The 26,865-nt window shown below is 38.4% G+C and overlaps 1 protein-coding gene across 2 annotated transcripts in view; it reads right to left on the bottom strand.

Annotated features, from left to right (window-relative positions):
• spop (speckle type BTB/POZ protein) overlaps positions 1–26,865 on the bottom strand; it is a 111,878-nt gene that overhangs the window by 66,671 nt on the left and 18,342 nt on the right. The window contains exons 2-3 of one of the 2 annotated variants that reach the window (XM_079825262.1): positions 7,098–7,221; positions 6,461–6,558 (exon numbers count right to left, since the gene is read on the bottom strand). The gene's annotated coding sequence lies outside the window, so the exon portion shown is untranslated. The remainder of the gene's footprint in view (positions 1–6,460; positions 6,559–7,097; positions 7,222–26,865) is intronic. The other variant, XM_079825261.1, reaches the window with a different exon arrangement.

The raw sequence follows: 26,865 nt of genomic DNA, 5'->3' as shown, positions 1-26,865 counted from the left end.
TAGTACAATCGAGAAAAAACGATTATTTTGCCATGTTCAGTTTTGCAAGAACACTCTTATTTTGTCTTGCGTTCTGAATGAAACGCGCACGCGCACGCGCACATCCGCCCCTCCCGAAGCCACAATCTCTCTCAGTTCGTGAGTCTCGTGTGCATATCATCCGCTGGAATTTAAAAACTCGGCGCGAGTAAAGATGGCAGAAGGAGGGCAGTTACAGCAGCGTTTGGTGAGCAAAAAAGGCAAAACCAAATCCGTTGTCTGGGAACAGTTTGGCTTTGAGGAATCAGACGACGAGCAGAAACATACTACGTGCAAGATTTGCTACATGGTAGTGGCTGCAACGCAAGGGAACATCACGAATTTGTTTAACCACTTGAAAATTAAACAGAGTGACCTATGACAATCTAATAAAGAAACAAAAATTGACGAGAGCAGGGGTGCCGTGTAAACGTCCTTTTCCCCCCTCATATTTCTCAAATAATTCTCTCTTTGTAAACTTTGTTCAATGCATGCGAGTGCTGCCGTATGTTTGAATATGACCAGTCGTTTTCACCGTCGTCACCCGGGTTTAGTGCCAGAAGACGTGAATGAGAAGCCGCGCGCAGTCAGAAAATGTGTCTCTGTGCGCTCATCCGAGAGCGCGCACACGTCTCACAGCGCGCAAATATTGAGTTCTCTTTCAAGTCTTGCTCTTGAACGGACAAACTCACACAAAACGTATGTCAACATGTCCATCTTGATGAGTATCCTAGCAGACATAGTCTGTATATGCCTTAAGTGAAATTTATACAGTCGATAAAGACGACGCATATCCGATCCGGATTGAATAGCTTTTGTAAGTTTAATAGGATTCATCTTTAATTTATGCACTCAAATATGCAATGTTATTTTACATTTGATACATTTCTGTACCTGAAAACTAATGTTAGACGTACCTGAAAAGCATATCTAGCCGAACCATATTGTTGATCTTATTTATTTGTGGTTATCATTTTTACGTGAATACTTTTATACTTTGATTTGAATATATGTTATATTATTTATTTTAATAGTTCAAAAAGTACAACAAATATTACAATTTCAATTGAATTGTTGAAATGTGTATTTTTAATAAATACAACACATTCCCAAAGTCATGTGAAATAATCGTGTTACATAATCGTGATTTCAATTTTGACCAAAATAATCGTGATTATGATTTTTTCCATAATCGAGCAGCCCTAGTATATATTAAAAAAGAAAAACAGTGAATACCAAGAACTTCAGTTTAACTTAATTTTCACTCAACTTAATTGAATTTCACTTAACTGGAATGTAGAATAATTAAAAAAAAATTATAACATTTTGTAATTGTCATTGTAACCACATACTGCTAAGGGTTGAATGTTATTAATGCCATAAAGGAAGCCATACATTTTATTTATAAGCCATTTCAAAGTTAATAATGAATAAATGAGACATGAATAATTAAGTCATTAATTGCTATTATTTGTAAGAAAGTTAATTGCCAGCAACTACCCACAGCACCAGTAGAGTCATAATGAAGACGGCTAAACAACAGAGACAGTGAAAGAGATACAAAGAGCACAAAGACATGTTTGATTATTACGCCGAGCTAAATCTCCAGTGACCTCATCACAAAGTTAACACAAAACATATTTCCTTCCTGTAGTCCAGCAGAGATCAAAGTCAGAAATAAACTAATCCCAAAAAGACCAGCATCCACCATAGCCAAGCCAATCAAAACTCCCAGTTACACAACGCCCACCCTTTAAAAGTTAACATCACTGAACTGGCCCCTAAACGGGTGTGCACACTCGCTCACACACAAACACACAAAAGTGCCTTCAGCAGAGCCAATTAACATCAAGTCTTCTGTTAACTTGACATGCTGTCTAAGCAACAGCAGAAATGCAGCTGTTAAAGCCAATGGGCTACCATGGTGATATGAGAGGGTTAACTGCCCTCATCCACCTCAGTTTCCTCTCTCTCTCAACAGGACATATGTCAGTGCTAATACTGATGGCTTTAGCCAATGGCCCTGTGAATGGTGACCAGGATCCAGCACAAGAAGGGTGTGAATAAAAACGTATTCAAATTTTACTGAGTTAAATTGAGTAATAAGAGTGTAATGTTTTAAATTCCTCACAGTTACATTTATACCTTAGTTCTGTGTTCAGTAAATATTTGCTAAGTCATTATAGGCGTGTGCAATAATTTGAGACCGATACAACAATCGATTTCTATCACTAGGACTGGGAAATACCAATCTGACTGGAGAATTGTACTATGTTAACAAGCATTAACCCATTTGCTGCAGCATAGACATTACACTTTTAAAAAAAACTATTCGAAATGTAAATAAATATATAAAAACAAACTGAATCAAGAAAAAAACAGAACAACTAGTGCAAATTAATCTTTTGAGCTGCTTTTGAGCTGTTATTTGAGTGGGTCAAAAAAAGTACTCTTATGAGCTAAAAATATATATTTTAAAATATTTATTCCTTAAAAGTATTAAAAGAATAGTTGAATGAAACCATTAAGGAAATGAAATCATTAGGAGGAATAGTAACCAGAACATTTACATGCCTAGCAAATTCCGTTCTTGAGGGCATAATATGTAAATCACTAGAACAATGTTATACATTTTGTTGACTTGTGTACTTACATTATCCCAAATGTTTCCAAGAATGTTTAAATCCAGAGAAATAAGCATTTTAAACATCAAACCGTGTCTCTGTGTCGCCTATCAATGACATCCTACTCGCGTTACCCTCGATTTCTGGTTTTATTTTGTAGAAACCATGGAAACCAAAGATGTTGTAATATATTATGTTTTATTAGACAGGTGAGCAACTGTTTGGATACATTCATCGAAAGAAAACGATACAGCTCAACAGAGTTGGTCTTATTGTTTAAATCTTGTTTTCTTGATTTACCGCGAGTACCATGTTTTACCACGGCTAATATCGATCTAGCTTACTGCAGTGAGCAACAAGTGTCTTATAGTAGCCGCAGAGTGAATGCACAGAGTAACATTATTACATAACTTTCAACACACTCAAATGTATCTAATATGATAAACAGCGCTGCATTACCCCACATACGCATGAGCGGAAGAAGCGGAAGCGGTCGTCTGAAGCATAATAAAAGCTCCACTGCTCTCGAGCCGTGTCACACTTGTCTCTCATTAGCAATTAATCCGGTAATTTTTCCACCGGCTGTAGAGGTGAAGACAACAATTCCCCTGATTCCGCGAAGTCAAGGTGTGATCAAGCATGACTTTGTTTTGAATAAGCGACCTCTAACGGTGAAAATTACATATTGTGCCTTTAAAGTAGTGACAAACCTTTTCTTCCCAAAATCAGAGTAAAACTGATTATCAAAAATTAGGGTGGAGATCAGAGTTCTCTCTCACCGGCTACGTTGAATTGAAACAAAAAAAAACGACAGCATCCAACTAGAGCCAACGGTGCGGAACACACAGAAAAACTAAGTCAGCCGATGCTCAAAAACGGCCCCACATTGCCCGACGCCAACCATCAGCTTGGACTGTCCCTGGCTTAAGACTTGTTTACCAAATTTATAGTTGTGTCTGAGTTAAGTAATGCAAATCAAAAATAATCTGCAATAATAAATAATACATTTGGTAAACATCTTGTTACTGTGAACAAGCACATATGTGAGCTCTTCAAAGAGGTTTGTCACAGACCGGTGCTATTATGCGAGTGAGAAAGAGCGAGCATACAGGCACAAATATGTTTAATAAAGTACACTCATATGTATTCACATCTTTTTATGTCAAGTCAATTTTACTTGGTTTTGTAGTTTCTTTAAGCGCAGATTACCATAACTACCTTTAAAAATTGACAAGCACCTCATCCAAATGTATTTATATTTTCAGAAACATCATTAAACACAAGATGAACCATGGTTAAAATACGTGCCGAACTGTGGGTGGCAAACCATATGCTGCTTCTTTTGTATGTGAATCGTTTCACCCCTACTGAGTAAATGTATGAGTTTGCGTGACCGAGTGTGTAGAAATTATAGCGTTGTGGAATCTGCATCCAGCTTTAAACTGAGCCCCAGTAACACTACGCCACCCAATTACCTGATGCAGACACATATGCCACTGAATATTCTACATCTAGTGCCCATGTAGACACACCAGAACGTGAAAGAGAATAAAATTCAAAGAATTAAATAAGCTGGCGAATGGTAATTTATTTAAAAAAGCAGGATACGAGGCACTGTAAGAGATGAAGCGTGAGACTTTCTCCTCTCAACAGCCTTTGTATCAGGCAGCATTTGAAACGGGGAGGATTTTACACTGCATGTGTTTACACCTCTTAAATAACAGGGAGGAAGTCACTGTTTAAATTTGGTTGAGTGCTGTAATGTGCAAGCAGATCCTCAACGGAGGCTTTCTGTCTCTGCAAACATACTCAGGGATTCCACTGGACGCCCGGGGCGAAGTCTGGATCACGAATCCCAAGAACAAATCCCTATACTGCCATGTCCGTTAAAAGTGTGTCAGCTGAATGGGTTTCATCTCTGCAGTGTCAAAATGGTTAGCCCCGCCCACTGCAAAATTCTAAACATATGCACAGATCAGCCAATCATAAAAGAGATCATTTACACTACCGCACAAAAGTTTGGCGTCAATATATTCTTTGTCCTTGGTCCTGTTCTTCGTGATCCCATTTTTTCAAACTTTAGTTAGTGTGTAATGTTGCTGTTAGAGCATAAATAATACCTGTAAAATTATAAAGCTCAAAGTTCAATGCCAAACGAGATATTTTATTTAACAGAAGTTCCCTTTCAAAGCCTACAGCGAACGGCCGGTTTGGACTGCATCCATGTACATCCTGCTTTAATTACGTCAGTAGAACAGTTTGTCGACTAACCTCCGCCCACAACAATACGCGAAAAGGGGGCGTGGTCTTGTTGCTCCCTCGTGGAGAAGAGGAAGTGTTGCGTTCAGTTCGGTTGCGTTTGTCGCCATGTCGTTCAGACGCTGTTATTTTCATCCCGGAGTCAAATCACCTTTGTTTGGCCTTCAGGGGCTGTAGTTTGAGTGCGTTCATCTCCCCGTTACGGTAAGAGGCGTGACCTTTCCGGGCAACGTGCCCTAAGCTGCTGTCGAATCACAACACGGGAACCGCTGGCACAATCAGAACTCGTTATGTATTTCTGAAGGAGGGACTTCATAGAACGAGGAAATTCTCAGGCCGTTTTGAAGACAGTGAAAACAGCGGTATACAGATAAGTAAAATGTGTGAAAAATACTGTGTTTTTTTACACGCGAAACATGAACACATGTTATATTGCACACTGTAAACACAATCAAAGCTTCAAAAAAACACGGGACCTTTAAATTCAACCAAGAGTGACAGAATTTTTTGTAACATCTTTTTACTATTTAAAAAAAAAAAAAATTTTAAACGTTTTAATCATCCTTAAGGAATACTGCATCATTGTTTCAAAAATATTAAAATATTAAGCATTATAACTTTTTTTAAACATTGATAAGAAATGCATCTTGAGCACCAAATATTAAAATGATAATTTCTGAAGGATCATGTGACATTGAAGTAATGATGCTGAAAGCTCTCTTAAATGGTAATACAATTTCACAATATAACTATTTCTACTGTATTTGTGATCAAATAAACGCAGCCTTGGTGAGCATAAGAGACTTCTTTCAAAAATATTAAAACATCTTACCGACCCCAAACTTTTTAACATTAGTTTACATACTGAAGTTTTCAAAAGGTACAAAAACTGTCTAACACTAAACATCAGAGAGAACAGTAATGTACAACTAAATTAAACCTGCTTTGGGCAAAAAAACACTCAGCATAAGGAATATAAAATAAAACCGCCCTAACATCCACTTTCATGTTCTACATGCATTCGCCTCAATGCCAGTAATCAACTTGCTTTCACTACCTCACTACAGTTTCAGACTCGCCATTTAAAAAGAATAATACAAACTTCCTAATTGGTTTTATTTCTACAACACTACAATAAGAATAAACTACATATAAACAATAACAGATAGTAGTATATCTTTGATTTGAATCCATCGACACTTAAAATCACTGGTCGTACATGGACCGAACAGCCACTGTGGGTCAGACTAACATTCTTATGCGTGTGTGTTTGCTAAAATACAGATTAGCAAAGAAAGGTTCATATAATCTGGATTATCTTGATACGACCAATTCACACATGTTCAAAAAACCTGATCAGTCATCAATTACAGAGAGTGAGAGAGAGAGACAGTGTGCCTCTCTTAAGAGATAAAAGAGCTATAGGGTAATGCTGAAAAAGATGTAGAGAACAGAGACGGGGATAAAAACAGACACAAGGTCATAAGCGGCTAATTATCCTGTCAGTAGTAATGCACTCAAGCCTGTGATCACCACAGGGTCATTCGTACTACACGCACCTGAGAGAGAGATGAGTGTCGGTGTGTTTTAAGTTAGCAGATGAGTCTGTTTGTGAGCTCAATGAGAGTCCTTCACCTCTTGGATGTGGGTACATGGTCTGACAAAAAACAGATTTAAAACACATTATTTCCTTCACAGCTCCTCATGTGTCATTCCTTTCATTCAGTACAGTAACATTCAAGATTTTTCCCTCTTTTTCCACGCAGCACTCTTTTAGCACTCTACAGTCCATTATTAGCTGTAAAAATGCCACTTTCATTACCCCATTGTCATCAAGATGCTCAAATACGCATCCTTCAGCACCAAGCCTTCACCTTTTCACTTCTTCTCTTTTTCTTTTTGCCTCCACTTCACATCTCTGCAAATTCTCCCAGAGTCCTTCTCTCGGCTTTAAAAAGGGCTTTTATTGGTCTTCTTGTTCTTCTCTAAACCACTCTTATTTCCCCTATCTAAATCACTTCCCTCATGCACCATCTAGCTTATAGTACGTGACCCTGAGCTGAATCTTCGCTTCACACAAAACAAAATGCATATACCTTATACAAAAAATGCAAAGCAGCCATATAAAAGTTGATCATCTTTTTCAAGTTCAATAGGTCTCCCATGCCTTTTACCCACCATGCAGGTACTACTTACATATTGGTGATGAGGCTGAGATGTGGCATTACGTGGCAGCTGTTTCTCTCTGTCCGTCAGAAGTTCTCAGCTTTGTGGATTCTGCGGCGTGATTTACGGTTCAATAATGTGTCCAGAAAGAAATCTGAGAAAAGAGGCAGAAGAGAATGCTGTGAAGTCAGACAAATGTCAGAGAACTAGAGTACAGCTAAAGGGAACTATAACAAAACTGAAACCACCCAATTTTATAATAATCGCAATTTTTTTTACCGCAAAGGCTGCGGTTAAGAGTTACTCGTGACGCAAGAGTAAACAGTCAGCTTTGAGGAAGAATCAACTTGGCACGCTACGCGACAGAAAAGTTTATCTAATATTTTTTTTTCATACAATAGGGGTGGGAGAAAAGATTCTCTCTCTAAAGATTCTGGGTCGATTATGAATCGGATCGGATCTTGAGGTGCCTAAAAATTGCCACCCCTATACAAAGATTTATTGTTTGTCTTTGTTGAAAAAAGATTTTTTTTTTTTGATTTTCCAAAATCGTTCAGCCTTAGTCATCATACTATAAGAATATCCTGTAAGTTTCAGAACTGAAAACTTCCTTGTTAGTCCAAAAATAGCTTTTATTGTTACCAAGTCCAGATAACGATTCCTTGTGGAATGTGCCTATAGGTGAAAGACCACATCTGCAGAAGAAAATCAACACCTACATCATTGCAACTTTGGCCCCGCCCACTGGCGTGTTAGTGAGATGACGAGGAGAGAAGAGCGATACAGGATGGACTACAAATAACATTACCTTCCAAAGAATCCTAATGCTAGTGAATAATGCAATGTGAATGTCTCAGTGAAGGGTCAATTATAATGCTCAACTAAGTCCCGCCCTCCTTAGTTACTGTTGCGACGCCTGACAAGCTTTCGCGCCTGGCCCGTCTATTACAGGATGTATGCACCGGTGTTAGACATTTCTAAGGAGATAAGTCATTTTTGGTGAACAGGTGAAATATCTGAGAGCAAGACAAAAGGGACTGCTGTATGCATTTGAGGGATATATCCACAACATAATATGCAACCGATTAGAGAATAATTTAATCACAACTTAAGCTAAAGCCTTTTGGTCCCAGCGCAAGCAGCAACAGCCGCCTCATACGCTGGCCATTCAAATTGGAAACAAACAAATTGAGCAACAGCTATGTTCATGGACAGCTGGGTAAGTGAAATTAGAAAATATTATAATAATTATAAATCAAACAGCTTATCCATAATATCCATAGGATTTTTCGATGCGGTAGGATGGATCGATAGATATAGCTATAATTTTGCGCTACGGTAGGAAAATCTAACAAGGTAGGACAAAATCGACAGAACACCGGCATTTCTCCACTTGGGGTTTTACTTTTGGGGAAGGGAAAAAATTCCAAACTTTTAGGATACCGGGTATCAGATTTGCACAATCCATAAACACAACACTTCGGCTTGTTTCCCTCGCTCGAAAGCTCGACAGACCTTCTGCGCCTAGTTACGGTTGCTAAGCCACGATTGGCCTGTGGCGGTTTTCAGGCGTGGCTTAGCTAAGGGTAAATTTGCATACGGTACATTTCACTGTGGATTCTTTTGGAGCAGCCTTTGCAAACACTTTTACGATATGGACTCGACAGTAATGCCACAACAACAAGTAAATAATCAGAGATTTCTGTTATGTAATGATTCATGTACAGTTAAATGATCTTTGTCTATGTGTCAGTAAATCAAACCAGTGACTAAACGGTCAACTTTACATTGTTTCTCTTAGTTGGATGAAAAGAATCTGTTATTTAAACTGTGATTAAATTATATATAGAAAGCGATCAAAGAATGCTCCCTTTGCAATTGCTGGAGCTGTCAATCAAACAGTGTGAGAGACTGTTATCAGAGACTGTTCAGGACTCGCACCAAAACAAAATATTATCAACCTTATGCCATAGATCTAAATATAATGCTATAATCAACACTTTTCACAATTAGTTAACCTTGTGAGCTGTAATAGTAAAAACGTGTTTTCGAGAGAATTCCACATGAAATATTTTGCCATTTCATATGTAAAGACGTTAGTCAATCACAGCTGAGGGCATTTAAACTGAAGTCTCACTAGTGTTGTTTTCGTCAACGAAAAGTATGACTAAATATCTTCGTCAACGAACCTTTATAACGTGACGAAAACGAGACGAGACGCAACGTAAATGCTGGTCATGTGACGATGATGAATAAAAACGAGACTAAATGTGGTTCACAAAATAAAAACTATGCTAAAATGTCTCTTCATTTTCGTTGACGAAAATGAGACGAGACGAAAAGTCGTGTTTTTATTTTGCAGTATTTCTGCGCGTCTCATTCAGGGGATGCATCAGGTCTCACTGCGCAGACGCGACATCAGTCTCTTCAAACCCCACTCGCGCGGCCTCTCCGGTGAGTGAACGGGTCCGATGGGCGGGCAGTCGGGGTTCATAAGCCCTATTCGGACGGTAATTGTTTTTCCTGCGGTCGTAAGGTGTCTTCATCATTTACAGGGGCTAGTCAGTGATTTTATTGTCGTCTTAATGTAGAATATTAGTGTTTTTCTCCCACCACCCGTGTAAAAATCTCCGGCCGAATTACCTAACTGAATTACTGTTTGACAAACACCAAGGTCGTGTGGTGCTGTCTGAATCCACATCTCTGAGTTTTCAATCACTTCAGAATTCACGGTTTAAATCCTTTTTGGCCACTGCAGAACACCGTGCGGCTGTGCTTCGCTGTTATTTTGATGTATTTTAAAGATCTAGACTTGTATTACTGAAATATTGGCAAGTATTTACAAGAGCAAGATATTTCATCACCGCTCAAAAAAAGAAAGAAAAGCACGTAAACATTTGACATGTGCCGTTATAACGGCAGCAATTAGATATGTTAAAATAACCGCAGCATTATGATGACCTAATACGCGAATAAGAGGCTATATTCACTTATTTCCACTCATTTCCATGTGGAATAAAATTACATCCTTTATTTTGAGATAAAATACAAGACAGAAAAACATTTTAACTATAATGTGGGTCTAATTTTAAACATATTTAAATAATAATTTGGATATTATTTTCCTATTATTAAATTAAATATGCATTTATTCTTATTAAGAAAGACATTTGGAAAAACTTTTATTACATTGAAGTGGAAAATAAAACGGGTGTTGTGGGAAAAGATGGGGAGAAAGGTGGCCTCAAAAATCACAGGAAAAAACACCACAAACCTTAAGAGACATCTCAGTGTTTTTATTTATTTTATTTAAATGTATGTGTGTGTACTTCTAACATGTTTAGTTGGTAAAATACATATGTTGTAACTTCAAATCAGAGCGTCTTCCGTGTCTGGAATGGATGTATTCTTGAGTCTATAAGGTAACAATAATATGATAAGATAACATTGTTTGAAATGGGTTTGGCTAAAAGAAAATTTTTGTCTATAATACGTACTTATACTATATTGACTGGGTTAAATAGAATTGCATTAATAAAAAGAGACTAAAATACAATTTTCATTGACTAAAACTTGACTAAAATGTCATCAGTTTTCGTTGACTAAAACTAGACGAAAATAGTCATAGATAATTCTGACTAAAATAAGACTAAAATGCTCAGACTTTTAGTCGACTAAAACTTGACTAGACTAAAAAGAGTATGACTATGACTAAAACTAATAAAAACTAAAATGACAGCTTGACTCAAAGACTAGACTAAAACTAAAATTAAAACAGGCCGCCAAAAACAACACTAAGTCTCACAGCAGACATGCCCCTTAAAATAGTGTTCAAATCAGAGGGCTAAAATCCGGGTAGAGAATGCCTTTTATTTCTAAATTATGACAAATGTTTATGTAAAAATCATACAACATTACAAGTGCACCACAGGAAACATTATAAAACAAAATGCAGTTAATGACCCCTTTTGCTCTGCAAAAACAGCTGCTGTTCACAAGTTAAAAACTTTAAAAGTAGTATTATATAACAGAATCAAAATACAATCTATAATAATAACCTTCTTGGCTTTAAGTACAAACTGTTTACAAGTTTTTCTCCATCATGAAATGGTGCAGCCCACAGCAATGCTTGAAAAAAAAAAAAGCACTGCACAATCAGGTATTTAAGGAGAAGGAACCGCTCAAGGAGAGTTGATCAGTCTGAAGCCCTGAAGGACTCAGACCAGTTCAGAAATCAATCCCATCATCCCCTAGACATGACTTCAAACACAAGCTGGGCTCTAACTGCTCTACACTCCCAGGGAAGGCCAAATCTCCTCAGCTTAACGCCATTATCATCTGAAAAAGAGCTCACGGCGGTACTGAGGGCTGGGTTCACTATCCCGTCAACTAGTAGTATGTGTATCGTCTGTGTCCAGTCTAATACAGCAAGTGTGGATGTAAAGTGAGAGATTACTGGGACACATGATGCACTCACTGATGACTGAATTAAGCCCCTTTTAGATGACTTGTGTCATTGAACTCCAACCCATTGGAGCAAAGCATCAACTACAGCACTTCTGGTAAAGCGTTTTAGTGTGCCACTCAAAGTTCAAACAATTTGACCAACCCCATTTGTCGATGACCTTTCAAAGCATAACCAATGATTACCAGACAGTTCACAAGACGTATGCAGTCCCTGTGTTTGCCCTGAAAAGTTTGCAGCCACGTTTATGATGGTTATATATTTTTTTCAAAGTAACATGAAGTGTTATGTTTTTTTTTGTTTTCAAAGGTAACTAGGGTGTGGTGTCAAGCCTCGGAGAGAGTTTTTATTTAACAAAAATAAAACATTAAAAATAAAGTGTCTAAGAGGGAAAAAAAGTGTCCAAATAAACAGGGGATCTGGTATCCTTGTCGTGCCATGAATCGTAAAGGAGAGGCAGTGTTCAGTCAGGATGGGTCCAGGTAAGGTGGCGAGGTCTAGCGGCTGCACACACTTCCCCTCTCTCTGGTCCGGGGCGTAAGGGGCAGCGGCTTCTCCTCAACAGCTCACACTGCCGCGGCACATGAGAGAGAATGGCGGCCCGGCAAGTGTGCCTCATCATGCGCCGCCATTCCTGGTTGTTACCGTGCCCTTCCTCTCTCTCACACCCACTTCTGTTGGGAACCTGCAATGTTTCTCAATATGCATTCTTGTCTGTACTTGTGTTCTTGTGGACTTGTGAAACGTCATCAGTCGCAGCCCAAGTACTGTTCCAATTCAAAGTTCACATCTAGCCATGTACAATCCAAATTGTCGGATGTGTCCTTGATCCGCCTCTTTTATCAAGGATGCATCGACTGGTGACTTGTGCGGACTTGAGACAGGTATCCCAGAATGCATCTCGCACTAACCAACAAGCGTAGGTGAAAACCCGCATAATAAAAAAATACTACAGTCACGAAATGAAGTTTAGTTAACTTCAAAATGTTCAGTTTTTGGGTGAAAGTTGTCCTTTCCATTACATAAAGTGAACGCATTCGATGGATAGAAGGAGCAGAGAAGGCATTTCAAACCTGTGCAGCTGTAATGCGCTTCACAGAATTCACAGAATTCTCACCCCTGCTCTCTAATTGAAGAAGAAGGTTATTATGCTGTCTAATGAGCTTTAGAAAGTCAATTCCTTGACATGCACAATAATAATTAAAATTGATACTTAACCTGAGAGCATCTATTCAGCACTGCAAAAGAATCACAATACTATTGACTTTCACACCTTTGCCGCAAAGAGACGAAAACAGAAACAAGACCCTTCATCTGACGATGGATAGATGGTAACCCAAGGGCTGTGTCTCAAAATATAGCGAGCTGCCAACATGCCAATCAGCATTTTGGAGCTACAAAAAACATTTATGATGTCTAACTCAAGGTAAGCAGCTCAACACATTTTGAAAGACAGCAATAAACACAGAGACAAAGACAGATAAACAGATCTTCTGAAAGCACACTTCCTTGTCCAAAAAAAATAAAAAATAATTCACAACATTCCAAACATGAAGGCACATGAAAAAAACTGAAAGTAGATCAATGTTAAAAGCCAATTCAGGTTTACACATCATATGCAGCTCAATCAATATTAGACAGACCCAACAATTGAATTAAATAACAATTGCCAAAAGGTGCTTCAGTAGTTAAAGAATGAATGTGAGCACAAGAGATGAGTGAGAGAGATGAAGTGAGAGAGTGGAAGAGACAGATAGAGATAGATGATCAACTCAGCACCGGACAGCAATCTACAGATAGGAGAGATGGAAAGACAGAGAACCAGCGATAACTGGAAGACAAAAGATGAGGAACAAAGTGAAAGAGTGAGCGGAATAAAAATGGAAGCACAAAAAACAAAAAGTGACAGAATACTTTCTTTTAAACATCCTGCTATCCAGTCTGGCAATTGTTTTTAAGTTACAGCTAATAACTGACAAATGTCTATTTTAACTGTTTACTACTAATTTCAAATATTCCATTAAAAAGTGTAGTTTTTTTATTTTTACTTTTATTCAGTAAAGATGCATTAAATTGAGTAACAGTAAGAATAGCGGTAAATCAAATCAAAAGTGATGTACACTCAAAAAAATGCTGGGTTATTGTTTTAACCCAAATTTGTGTCAAATATGGACAAACCCAGCCGTTTTGTATTACCGTAAAACTTCAAATAATAGCCCGGGCTTCTATTTACCCAAATCGCCGAACTGCACCGGCTTGTATTTGAAACAGGCGTCTATAAGAGACAGGCCTCCTTTAATTTAGTGTTGAGATGTTCAAGCATGACGGTAGGAGGTTACCACATTATATTACGTTTTATTTATAATTCATTCGAATGTGTTTAACAAATCATTTAATGTAAGAAATGTCTTCGATTATTGGCAGCACAAAAAATGAAACGATGTGACAGCAATGGGCAGAACAATACAAGTTACCGCTAAAATCCATTGAGCGTATGAACTTGTTGCCTGAAACACATCAACAAGAAAGATTGAAGGCTACCCTGTAAAACAACTGCAATCATGTGATAGAAAATTACTCTATTCATCACCATCATCATCCCCGCGATTCTCAATTACAAGTTCATGGGCGAATTCCTCCTCCTCGTCGCTCTCCTCCACTTCTCCCTCTCCGGCCTCCGCTAACTCTGCCTGTCTTGCTCGCACTAACAGATCCCGCCCAGATGCGCACAGCTCTCCCTCTTTGAAACAATGGATAAGGTGGTCCTCGCTTCCATCAGAAGCTACTGTCAGGCCACATACCTAGGTATAACATCCCGAAGTTAATGAAATATATCTCCTCCTTCTTCCTCGCACACACAAACACACGCCCACGTCTGCGCGCAAGCATTAAAGGAATTTTTCAGAAGCTCCGTATCCAGCTTTACCCACGCTTGAAATTTGACAACTGTCAGCTTAAATGTCAAATTATACTTTTCTCCATGGTGGTATTGAGAGAATTAAGAAAAACTGAAGACTGAAAGTTCGTTAACCTCTTTGTTATGTTGCCATAGTGAGGAGTCGTTCATGAACAGTACCGTCTGTCATGTGAAATCTAATCAAAACATAGAACAGACGATTTGACGGTTTTGAGAAGATCAAATACAGCCCGATACTAAAAAACAGACAAGGCCTCTATTTGAGACCGACCTTTATTTACCCAAACCTGTCGTCACACCAGGCATTTAAAAGAGACAGGCGTCTATTTGGGACTCGGCTATTATTTGAAGTTTTACGGTACTTGTCCCGCCCGATCGGTGGATATAAGTGTGAACCGTGCATCACACACACAAACACACATCAAGTGCGTTGCAATCAAAACTTCCGCGATTGTATTTTTCCTTCAAATATCAAGTCAAGAGAGTGAACAACGCACATCAAGAAAGGAATGCTATTTAACTATTTAAGAAAGCTATTTAACATCAGCAGGCCGGGCTTACGTTTTGGTAGCCCGTCTGGAAAACACACCGGGACGTTGGGCTATGCGAGCCCAAGCCCATACATGTCAGAGTCTGATCCCGATTTGCAATGAACCACCAACACCACAAATAAAGGGTTCTCCAGCCTGTGACAGCGTGCTAAGTTATGTTCAGTTTAGACACGTACACATAATCAATAGATATCAAACGATCTGTAACAATCCAATGCTAATCACATATAAAAAACATTTTCACTCACATAAGTGTGGTTAACCTCATCCTGTCTGAAATCCAGTCTCGTTTACAAAACGAATCCGTGGAGAAATGAAGGAACAGACGCGCAATGTCTTCCCCATGTGAGCTGGATATTCATTAAAAATAAAGTTCATCCATGCATTCATAATATTGGAATTCGAATGAAGCTTATGTGGTATGTTTAGAAATTATATCCAGTTTAGCTCCATGTAGGCCTATGTCATGTCAGGCACGAGTTGGTGGGCGGGGCTACAGAATCAGGCGTTGTTCTTCTTCTGTTGAGGTGGTGCGTCACTAACACTCTGACGTCATAGCCTGGCACACCGAGATCGAGCGTTTGCTGGGCCTGGTGTCTATAAAAGCTTTTCTTTGACTAACAAGGAAGGTTTCCGCTCTGAAACTTACAGGATATACTTATATTACCATGACCTTTTATATATCAAAAGCTCAAGGGAAAGTTGATTTCTCAATTCAATCCCCCTTTAAAGGGAAAGCGCTCTTCAAAATATGACACTTAAATCTTTGCCATAATCTATCACTTTAGTTAGAGCTAGCGGATCTTAAGGGGCTACCGTGTCAGCAAGTAAAAATAGAATATATTTGTAATATAGAATTATTGTTTCTTTTAACTTCAGAGGGCAGCACAGAGTTGTGTTATTTACAGTACATTCACTCAAAAGAAACGTAGCGAATCCCCCATTGCATGCAAAGTTTAGAACAAGAACCAAAATAAAAAAGGATGGAGAAGATGTTGCTTTGTTTACGGTTTTGTGTTGCTCTTTACCATATCACAACTGTGCATATTGCCACCTAGTGGATTCTTCTATCTGAATATTCACAACTGTTGTAAGCGCACCATCCACAAAAATTGGGCTAAGTGCGGACATCTGCAGACCCTCCTGATGACGAAAATCACGTCACATAGACAGAGTGCGGACCATCATGGAACATGGACAGCCGAAGTATACTTTGCGCTTAAGGAGCTTCCCAGAACTATTTGAAGGTAGCGTAAGGCAGCTGGAGGTTCAGGTGTGTTCTTCACAGTGAAGCTGTCGTGTGTAAAAACAGATGATAAGAGAGAATAAGTGTCAACATGAAGAGCGCTGCTGTCAGCTGGAGGACAGATAGATGCGCTCACACAGGTATACAGAAGATAAATGCTTCCCCTTCACACATTTAACTGAAGACATTCAAGGGCAACAAGTCATGATCAGACACTCTCTGCCAAGAGGGCTTCACTTTTCTTCCTGTTTCTACCAGTCCTCACACTAGCCAACCACATTCTTTCTTTCTAATGCTTTTATCTGCACCCTTGAAAGTGCCTTTCATAACTCTGTCTATATCCTATCTGTGAGGACTGGCATGAAGGAATACTTTCTGAATTTACACATCCGCATTTCTTTCCAGCAAAGGCAATATTTTAATTCAATGCATGTTAATGTGGGAGGGACTATGAATTATTCAGCTGAACTTTAGCTTATTAACTTTAGCTTCGACTGCAGTTAACTTAATATTGTATTTTTAACATTTTAATTTTCTCACTAATGTTTTGGAGAATAAAATAATAGGCAGACCACCTGCTGAAGAGACCCACTTTATGTGCAGCTCTACCTCTCATAAAAATATTCATATACTTGTTTTGGTGGCCTAATGAGAGCAATAGATCACATGCGTGTCGCCACATGGAGTTCTAGGGATGAGAAAACTTCTATGGGGCATTAAGGGGAGTATTTGCACATCATGCGCATTGGGATATTGAATTGTTTTCCAATTAGGTATACCTAATTTCTACTTGGCCAAATAGAAGCGTCTCTTTGAAAAACCAAAATGAATACTGATTTACTGATTTCCGTGATGATCCTAAAGATATAGGTAGCAAAATGTTCTGCTTGGACACAAGACGCTTCACAGGCCCTTGGCAGGCAGACAGAACCTCAGCATCCAGAACGATCTGAATAAAACAACCATACATGTATGTACGCACTTCCATCATTATTAGACAAACATTTTAGTAGAGCCCTAGTTCATTTCAGTCAGCCATGTCACTAGGGCTGCACTATATATAAAAATGATCGAAATATTGCAAATGTACATATATTGCGATATGCAATGTCTTGCGATTACTGCCTGATTTTAACACTCCAAAAGATTACAAAAAGTCCAAGTTTTAGGTAGCTGCAAACAATAGAGAATGGACTGGACACATGAATGTTACGTGTGACATGCTTAATGTAGTTAGGCGCAATAAGCAAAGTACTTGTGCACACATAAAGCCACCTCTCAAACAGTGCATGATCCTGAATTCAGTAGTCTACAACAGCGCACTTGTAGCACTATATTTGTGAAGAGATCCGTGCGGCTCTTAAAGTGACAGCACCCTAATGAAACTGCTTGTGTGCTTAAATGTTAATCAAACATCAAAAGACAGAGAAAAATCTAAACATTTGCAGACACTGTCTAAGCACGCTCAAATGCAAACAAGAGCACCCTCAGTTGATACTGTAATAATATTTTGGCAAATGCTCCAGTGCATATTTGTGTCGGTAGAACGTCAAATGTATCCATTTACAACGTGTTTCTGCAGCGGTGACCGGCTCGTAAAACCTTTCATGAACAAACAAACAAAGTGTAGACACGAATCGATGCAAGTAAGATATTTATTGTGCATTGTTAGGAGCTTCATTGAACTTTGTGAGAATGCGATAAACTGACATAGCGACAGTGTTTACGGATTGTAAATGGAGTGGTCTTGGCTCGCTTTCAAGTCTACAGTCTATATAATCCATTGAATAAAACTATTGTTTTTCATGTTGCAAAAAGGATTAATGGCAAATTGCACGCGGCAAAGTTTCGGAAGTGACAGTGAAATAGTAATGCATTTAAGAAATGTAAAGGCAGACTTTATAGATTAATAGAAAAATATTAGTTGCAAAATATTTTTGAAATTATAAATAATCTTAAATGTCTCCCTGTACACTCACTGCTGTGGTGGATAGGGCTGAAACGATTAGTCGACATTGTCGACAATAAAAAATTGTCAACAAATATCTTTGTTGTCGAGTAGTCGTTTGATCTCATGTGACCTAATGTAAGGGCCTGCAATATCGCGATTTGACCGCTCCGGCGCTGTAGCGCTAGAGTTTAATGCAGCCCTTACAAATGTTGCGGTAGAAGAAAACAGCACAAATGACGGAGTGCAAACAAATCTGAACTAGCAAGATGTGGGAAAGTTTCACAAAACTTCAAACTACGGCTGCGTCTCAATCAGCTCCCTAGTTCAGTAGTCAGGGCACTGATCAGGGAGTTAGCCCATTGACTCTTGTCCTGATCAGTGAGCTGATTGAGACGTGCAAGGCGAAACTTTTCACAGGAGCACAACGTGCATCTTGGAGCACTTAAAGAGGAAACAACTAACTAACTAGCAGTAAATCTCTTTATTAGAGAATGCAATACTACTAATAATTGTAAAAAATATTAACAATAATAATAATAATATAATTACAGTAATGTGATGATTTATTTAGCATAGAATAAAGTTTGATCGAGCTTGAAGTCAGGACTGTTTTTATTATTATAACACTATTAGGTATTATAGTCTCACACTTGCCTGTATTTTGTTCCATATGCATGAAGACTTACAAAAGGCGATGTTAGGAAGAATATCACGTCAGTTACTTTTTCATATTGTTAAATAAAAGGTGAATGAGAATATGTCAGCTCAATTGTCATGCAAGATTAATATTGTCATTTTGTCTGCAATGTCATTTGCAGATTAATATTTTTACCATTCGTGTCCTGAAGTAAATGTCCTCTTTTTCTGTTTCAGTTCTAAGAAAAGCAATGGGCCTATTATTGTTTTACAAATTAAGCTCTTAATACTGCTGCCAAGAGATGTTTACATTCAAACATCTATTTTTTTAGTTTGCTTGTTTGTAATGCAGCTCATTTTTGTTTATTATTATTTATTTTTTCAATTGAAAGCGAACAGAACATTTAAACAATGCTTAGAGAGCATTTGTGTGTGATTTGAGTTGTCAGAACTTGGCTCAAAGGCTGCGTTCACACTGCAGGCTGAAACGACCCAATTCCGATTTTTTTGCCCTTATGCGACCTGTATCTGATCTTTTCATGACAGTCTGAACGACACAGATCCGATCTTTTCAAATGCGACCCAGGCCACTTGGGTATGTGGTCCAAATCCGATACATATCTGATCTTTTGAAATGCATTTTTTCAAAAAATCCGAATTGAGCATTAAGCCCTGCAGTGTGAACGCAGCCAAAGTTAATTAAAACAACCATTTCAAAAGCTGAAGTGACTTTCTTTTTTATATATTATTAGTTAGAATATGTATAACTCGATGTTTTGACCAATGGAAAAAGCTGAATAATCATTCAAAATGTACTGATTAGTCATCGATGTCAATGACAATAATCAATGATTGATCGATTAATCGTTCTAATAATCGTTAGATTAATCGATTATTAAAATAATAGTTTGTTGCAGCCCTAGTGGTGGAGCTGTTGCTTAGCCTACGTCTTCACTTTAATAGAGCACCTCAGTGATTTGATCATGATACCTGTAGGCAAAACAGGCCAAAGATAAGATAACTTAAATAATAATAATAATAATAATAATAATAATAATAATAATAATAATAATAATAATAATAATAATAATAATAATAATAATAATAATAATAATTTGGCCTAAGTTATATTGATTGATTTAAGTTAATGTCTGCTGGAATGCTAAAAAAATGTTCAGTGTTACATTTTTTTTTTTTTTATCATTTATTAATTAATTTGTTTTAATCATTTTTATAGTTTTGTCATTTATTTTTCTTTAAAAAAAGGAAGACAAAATAGTAAAAAGCTAATTTTTACCATTTCATTTATGCAATGGTGAAAAAATTGACAAATTAAATGAGAAAAAAAATATAGAAAAACCACGTTCGGTATTCGGCTTTGGCCAGAATTTTCATTTCGGTGCATCCCTAATTGTCATTGATTGAAGTATAGTTTACCATATTTATAATTTCAGGCATTAAAATTTTTGATTGTGGATTCTTGTGCACAGTTGAAGGGGGAAAAAATTTGCAAAGCGAGAAGGTTAGCCTAAAATGGTAGCCACGGCATTCAAACAAGAATACAACTGTCTACTTTCTCAATAAAAGACACATGAATAAAAGAACATTTTCTGCAGATGACAAGAGAGATGAAAAGAGAGAGAAGCACTGAAATGAAAGGAAGAACAAAGATGTCATCAGAAGAAGAAGAGAGGCCTTTCTTGGACATCTGAAGAGGGTCAGAAGCAGATGAATGAAGATAAAACTCAACGGTTGAATGAGTGATAAAGACTTTGACACTAACTTAATTACTGATAATTGATTCTGCTCCTAAGAAGTCAGTGACACAAAGTGCTATAAAAGACATCAGCGTGTATGAGTGTGTGGCTGTCAGGAGGTGTTCTGAGCAAATCTATAAAGCATCTCGACATCATACCTGATGAGAATGGCATCAGAGCCCTCAGAGACACGCATGGCTTTGATCAGAAGTGCAGCTCTCTAAACTAGCAGACACGTTGCCGAGACGAGACCCAGGCCACCCGTTTGGATGGACAGCACAGAGACAGGGTGAGATGAAGGAGAGCAAACATGTCCGCTCTGAGTGGTCCCTCTCATTGACGTGCAGATGAGACTGAAAGAATGTCCTTTCAGCCACTGGCACGCTCACAAACATACACTCATCTCCAGTAGGGTGATGTTCATCCCCACAACAGTTTCAAGGTGCCATGAAATCAAAATTGACCTCTTGTATTTTTAAAGCTGCAGTCCGTAACAGTTTTCTGTGTTCAATTTACAAAATGTATATAATGAGCGAGTACATTGTGAATCCATTTTTCAAACTTCTTGTCTTATCCTGATTCACTACGGTACACCCATGTTAATATTCAGACTATTTTAGACTGCATCGGGTAGGCACCACTGCGGATTTGGACACTGGCGGCTTCACTCTCTTAAACTCACATAGTAATTTTCATTTTGGTTGAACTATTCACAATACATATTGATGCATTTTTGTATTGCGATATATTGTGACACAATTAGGGTTAATACAGGTTTACTGTATTAGCAGGTTTACAGTATTAGAAGGCTGTCACTTTAAGACCTAATGCACGGATCCTATTGACACGCATTCGGTTTCTTTCCCCAACTGATATCGTTCACTTAAAGTATAACCGACCGGGTTTACATGAATACTCGTCAAGACAGCCATTTTGACCTAACTGTGTGTGTATTTGACAGTTCGAGTGTGTAACAAGTAGGGTTGGGAACCGAGAACCGGTTCTTATGCAGAACCGAAACTGATTTTTGAAAAATACCAGAACCGCGCGAAATTCCTAAGTTTCGGTTCCGAAAACGGTTCTGGTGCAATGTGTGTGCGAAGCGCTGGAAGCGTATCCTTTCATGGCGAGTGACAGCCAGTGTTGCCAAGTCCGTGGTTTTCCCGCTTTCCCGCTTTCCCGCTTTCCACTGTTGCCGCGGGCTGTGTTTCATGTCCGCAGGTTGAAGCGATTGTGCAATTGTGTGGGTTTTTTTTGTAAAAACCTGGCAACCCTGGCTCACCTCATCATGAATATTAATTCCATTGCCTGCCGCTTCCAGGAGTGCAGCAGTTCAGCCTGAAAGCCCTCGCGCTACACATTTACGGTTTTGCGTCAGATATTTTCTCGTTAACCACCAGCATGGCGAAGAGAAAGTCACAAGTATGGATTCATTTCCAAAGAATGAATGATAATGAAGCAAAATGTAACACATGTGAAAAGTTAATAACATGCAAAGGAGGCTGCACTAGCAATTTGACAAAACATTTGCTACAGCACAGAGTGCCTCAGGGCTTATACCAGATTTATAGTGAAAGGCCTATATATATATATATGTCAACCGTTGAGTCACCATGGTTTAGGTAAGCGTTTAGGCACAATTACCTTTGTAATGCTGAACTTTTTTGACATTGCCAACCTGTAAATTAATTTTAGAGCAAGTATAAACACAAAATGGATTGTTTGAGTTGCGTATTGTGCCTTTTTCCTTTACCACTATTTGTTTAATAATTTTAATGGAACCGGAATCGGAACCGGAATCGTTAGGCGGAACCGGAACCGGAATTTCTCACGATTCCCAACCCTAGTAACAAGACATGAAACAGAACTGAAGGGATCACATGCTTTCAGAGAGGCGGCTTGTGCGGACATTTCGGTGTGTGTCCGACAGAAGACAGCGCGAGACTGCAAGGAGTTGTTTTTCGCAAGTTATTGTGTTTAATAACTCTTTTTAACGTCAAGCAAGTCACATAAGTAACAGTCGTGTACCCATTCTCTGATATATGCATCGTAGGCCTGTCACGATAAATTTTGCTGGACGATAAATTGCCCAAGAAATTATTGCGATAAACGATAATATTGTCGTTCTGAGACCATTTTCATCTAAAATAGTGATAATGGCATAATAATGCAGGTACACCTTTTCAAAGATAAATAAACTTTTATTTCTAAAGACTATTTAACACCGAAAATGGAAAACATTTTAAATATACACAATAAATGAACAAAACAACCAAAAACAATAAAAGCAATGGACTCTCAGTCTCTAAACAAAAAAAGAACTTGAATATATACCTAAAACAATAAATAAAATGGATGAAAACTGCAACAGATGATTGTGTTTTAGGTGCATATTAGGGGTGGCACGGTTCACAAAACCCACGGTTCGTATCACGGTTTTTGGTTCTGTACGGTTCTTGTTGTTGTTTTTTTCTTTTAATCATTAACACTCCAGAAATGTACTTCAGTATATGATATTTAGCTTTATTATCCACAATTTAGGATACCGTATTAAAAAAATTGTTTTATCATGTAATCATGCACAAACTGAATTTGACTTGACTTTAAGCACATTATTGGGACCATCTCTGAGGAAAGCTAGGTGAGATTTTGATACAGCAAGAGAGACCACATTGATGACATGCTTTTCCTTTATTTGGCAAAAAAAGGAGAATATGTATTGCTATCTCTACAGGAACTTATGTGCCTTTTTAGCACACAAAGATTGCATTTATCAAACTGCCAACTTCAGTGTAGCTTTAAGCCTTGTTTAAACTCGACGCCTCCTCACGAGTGCGCGGCAAAAATGGCGTCAACGTGGCGCGCGGCGGTAGTGCGCGTTGAGTGCGTGAGACCCCATTTCGTTTGGCAGTGTGCACGTCAAATTTTGTAACTTTGCGCGCAGCTCCTCAACCGAAGAAGCACGAGTTCCAGGCGAATCCGGTCGAGCATGGCGTCTCATCACGCCGGCACCCAGTCTGCGCGTCGAGTAGGCCTATAAACACCTCCCCAAACGGACGAGGCGCGCGCACGCAGTCAGCGAGAGAGAGCGAGAGAGCGAGAGAGAGAAAGAAGGAAAACAAACAAGCATGCAAGTGGAAATTATCGAGCTCATTTTTTTATCGTGCGATTAATTGATTTATTGACTATCGCGACAGGCCTAATGCATCGACCTACAACGTACACTTTTCCCAATGTTGAAGTAGCCTATTAAAATCATTCAGATATTGCGTGCCATTGCGATATACATATTGCGATATGTACATTTGCGATATTTCGATATATTGTGCCCTAGACACAATATATTGTTACACCGCTAATAATTCAAACTTTAGACAAATTTACACCAAGGGTCAAATGTCTGGCTATGCGAGAGCAGACGAGGAGTCATAGCAGACTAAAACCCACCAGGAATTTGAAGCAAATGGTGCATTTCCAGTCACTTCCACTGGTAATTTTCCGCTTAACTTTGGCTGCTATTAAACTTTGCTTTGATTCATTCAGAAGTGATGCTGATGAGCTCTTTAAAAGTACATTTCATAACTCCTAAAATATTTGCACCAGCTTCATAAAGTCACTCATTCTTGAAGAGAACAGGACGTACAGAGTTTCTCAGGGACTCGAAAAAAGGGGCATCTATACAGAATAATTCCAAACAATCACTACAGTATTTATATTTAAAGACATTGGTAGCATTCAATGCGTCACAACTGTAGACATTGTAATAAGACTGTGTGGTCACAATTATGAATATGGGACTACGGATATAAACTCCTTGTATTTTATATATACAATAATTGCAGAATAATTGCAACAAAAAGAAAACAAAGGTGGAGATGGTTAGAAAGCATGAAGCTTGCGGTGTAAGAATGCCAGTCAGTCAAGTCCGAAGCAAGACGCAACCTATAGCAATGCGTTATAGCAATGACATCTTCGATAGTCTGCAAAAACTAAAATAAACAGTAAATAAATTAAGTGATTCATTACAAAAGTTTGCATTAAATATGCTAAACACGGAAGCTCGAATGTGTGTGTGACACGCTACATCAGACCTCGTTGGTTCTCGCGCAACACACATTTGAGCTTCTTTTCCTTTTAATGCCGGTTGGCAAACCCACTTGAAGGTGCATACCGCCACCTACTGCACGATCCCTGCATACCGCTGACAAAGTAAAAGATCGGCTTAGGATAGCCGATATCAATCAGTTAAATAAATGCTCACTTGGCTCCTGTACCTATCCTTGAGATCAGCGGCTTTTTATGAGCTTGGTATAAACGCCTTACAAACCCTAACAAACTATTAAGTGCTTCAAAATATGGATTTCACTGCACTTTCCTTCCAGAACTATACAAGATGCTGCACTAAATACACACATGTTCAGAGTTTGTTCATCTCTCTCACACATGTGAAACAAACCTAAGTCAGACAGACACACACACACGCAGACACACACTCCTCTATTTGGCTGCTGAGTGGCAAAGCTTTGAGATCAAAGGTTTTACAGATGGCTTAACGAGCAGTTAGACGCATAACAGCAGGAGACAGAGAGAAAGAGAAAAAGTGAGGAGAAGAGACAGGCATTTAGACAAGTAAAGTCACAGAGAGAAAGAGTGAGAGAAGTTGACATGCAGAGAGAGAGAGAGAGAGAGAGAGAGAGAGAGAGAGAGAGAGAGAGAGAGAGAGAGAGAGAGAGAGAGAGAGAGAGAGGAGGAGGAGGAGACAGGTGGAGCAGAACTAAGCAGACAAGACAAAAAATGTAGAAAATGAGAGTTATAACTTGCACAATAACACAGTCTCGCTTTTATTGTAAAACAGCCTCAACGTAACAGAATTTTCATTTCATATAATGTCAACCGTACAACAGATAAACAGCACAAGAAAAACAGAAATACGTTGAATAGGAGAAGAAAAAAAACTATGAGGACAAGAGACCAATAAACCAATATTCCTTTTTATGAACAATACAGGTTTGTATCGGTTGTGACTGAGAACCAATATGCAAAACACATAGACAAAACACTTAGATTTGATTTTTGCTTTTTGACGCAACAACAAAATCAATATGCTAAAACAATATAAACATGAAGAACTTATTTAATTTAATATTTTATTCATTTAAAATATTTTAATGTATTATCATCATCATCAAGTTTGATCGGAGATCATTTAGATCAGAAGAGCCATTCAGATGACGCAAACCTCGCAATATTTTTTTTTTTATGCTAAAATTGCTTCACTACATTAACAATCTGGCAGTTCTACAGGTTTCTGAAAAGGACAATACATTTGCAACGTCTTTACGGGAACATTGCAATGACAGCAACCCTACAGATGGAGCTTCTGTGACACTTCTGCAGTGCAAAGATGGACTTTTTTTTGCGGATGGATTTTTTTTTTGGCGGATTTCATTTGATTGGTAACAGTCTAATTGTTCTAACTGAATTTATTGTTTAAAGCTGCAGTCCGTAAATTTTTTTGGTTACAAATGATCCAAAATCAATTTGAGCAAGTACATAACCAGCCAGTGTTCAAAATGCAGTGTACCTTACCATAGCCTGATTCACAACGGTATGCTTGTAATAATGTGTTCTATGTTGAATGGTACTGGTAGCTTTCCGTGGGAAATACGAGCTTTCGCCGTTCGTCTTTGCATCATTACGTCACGTCTGTATACATAAAGGAGTCTGGGCTACTAGGCTATATCGCGTGTGTGGATGCTGCAGGTGGCGGATCGTTTGTGGCCTCTTCTTAAAGCAGCTGGAATGTAATTAAACTTGTCGTTTTGATGGCAACTTGTACTCCAGAAAGTTCAAAAAGGATAATCATCGTTGACAACTGGTGCGTTGATAGACAACCCACACCTCAAAATATTAGATTCTTCCACGCTGAGGAGCGGTGTCGATGCACAACCCACGTAAAGAAGATAACTCCGCAAATAAATGCAATTTCAGGGTGCAAACAGAGAAGGTAAAACTTACGGACTGCAGATTTAAATTAACATTTAAAAAACACATTTTCTATTTTAATTTAAGAAATTGTATTGGGAACATTACAAGTGCTCCTAACGAAAAATGTTAGCATAGCTCTGAAAGAAAATAAACAATAGATTAACCATTTTAAAAAAAATAGTTAGGCACAGCCCTATTTTAGTGCATTTCTTTTTCACAGCGGCGGTGCGCTGTCTTTCCTCCCTAAAAGCCAAAACTTAACGTCAAAATCTGCTAAATCAGTGATC

This window comes from Gobio gobio, assembly GCF_949357685.1.
Source record: "Gobio gobio genome assembly, chromosome: 1".
NCBI lineage: Eukaryota > Metazoa > Chordata > Actinopteri > Cypriniformes > Gobionidae > Gobio > Gobio gobio.
This window is presented reverse-complemented; position numbering and strand designations above follow the sequence as displayed.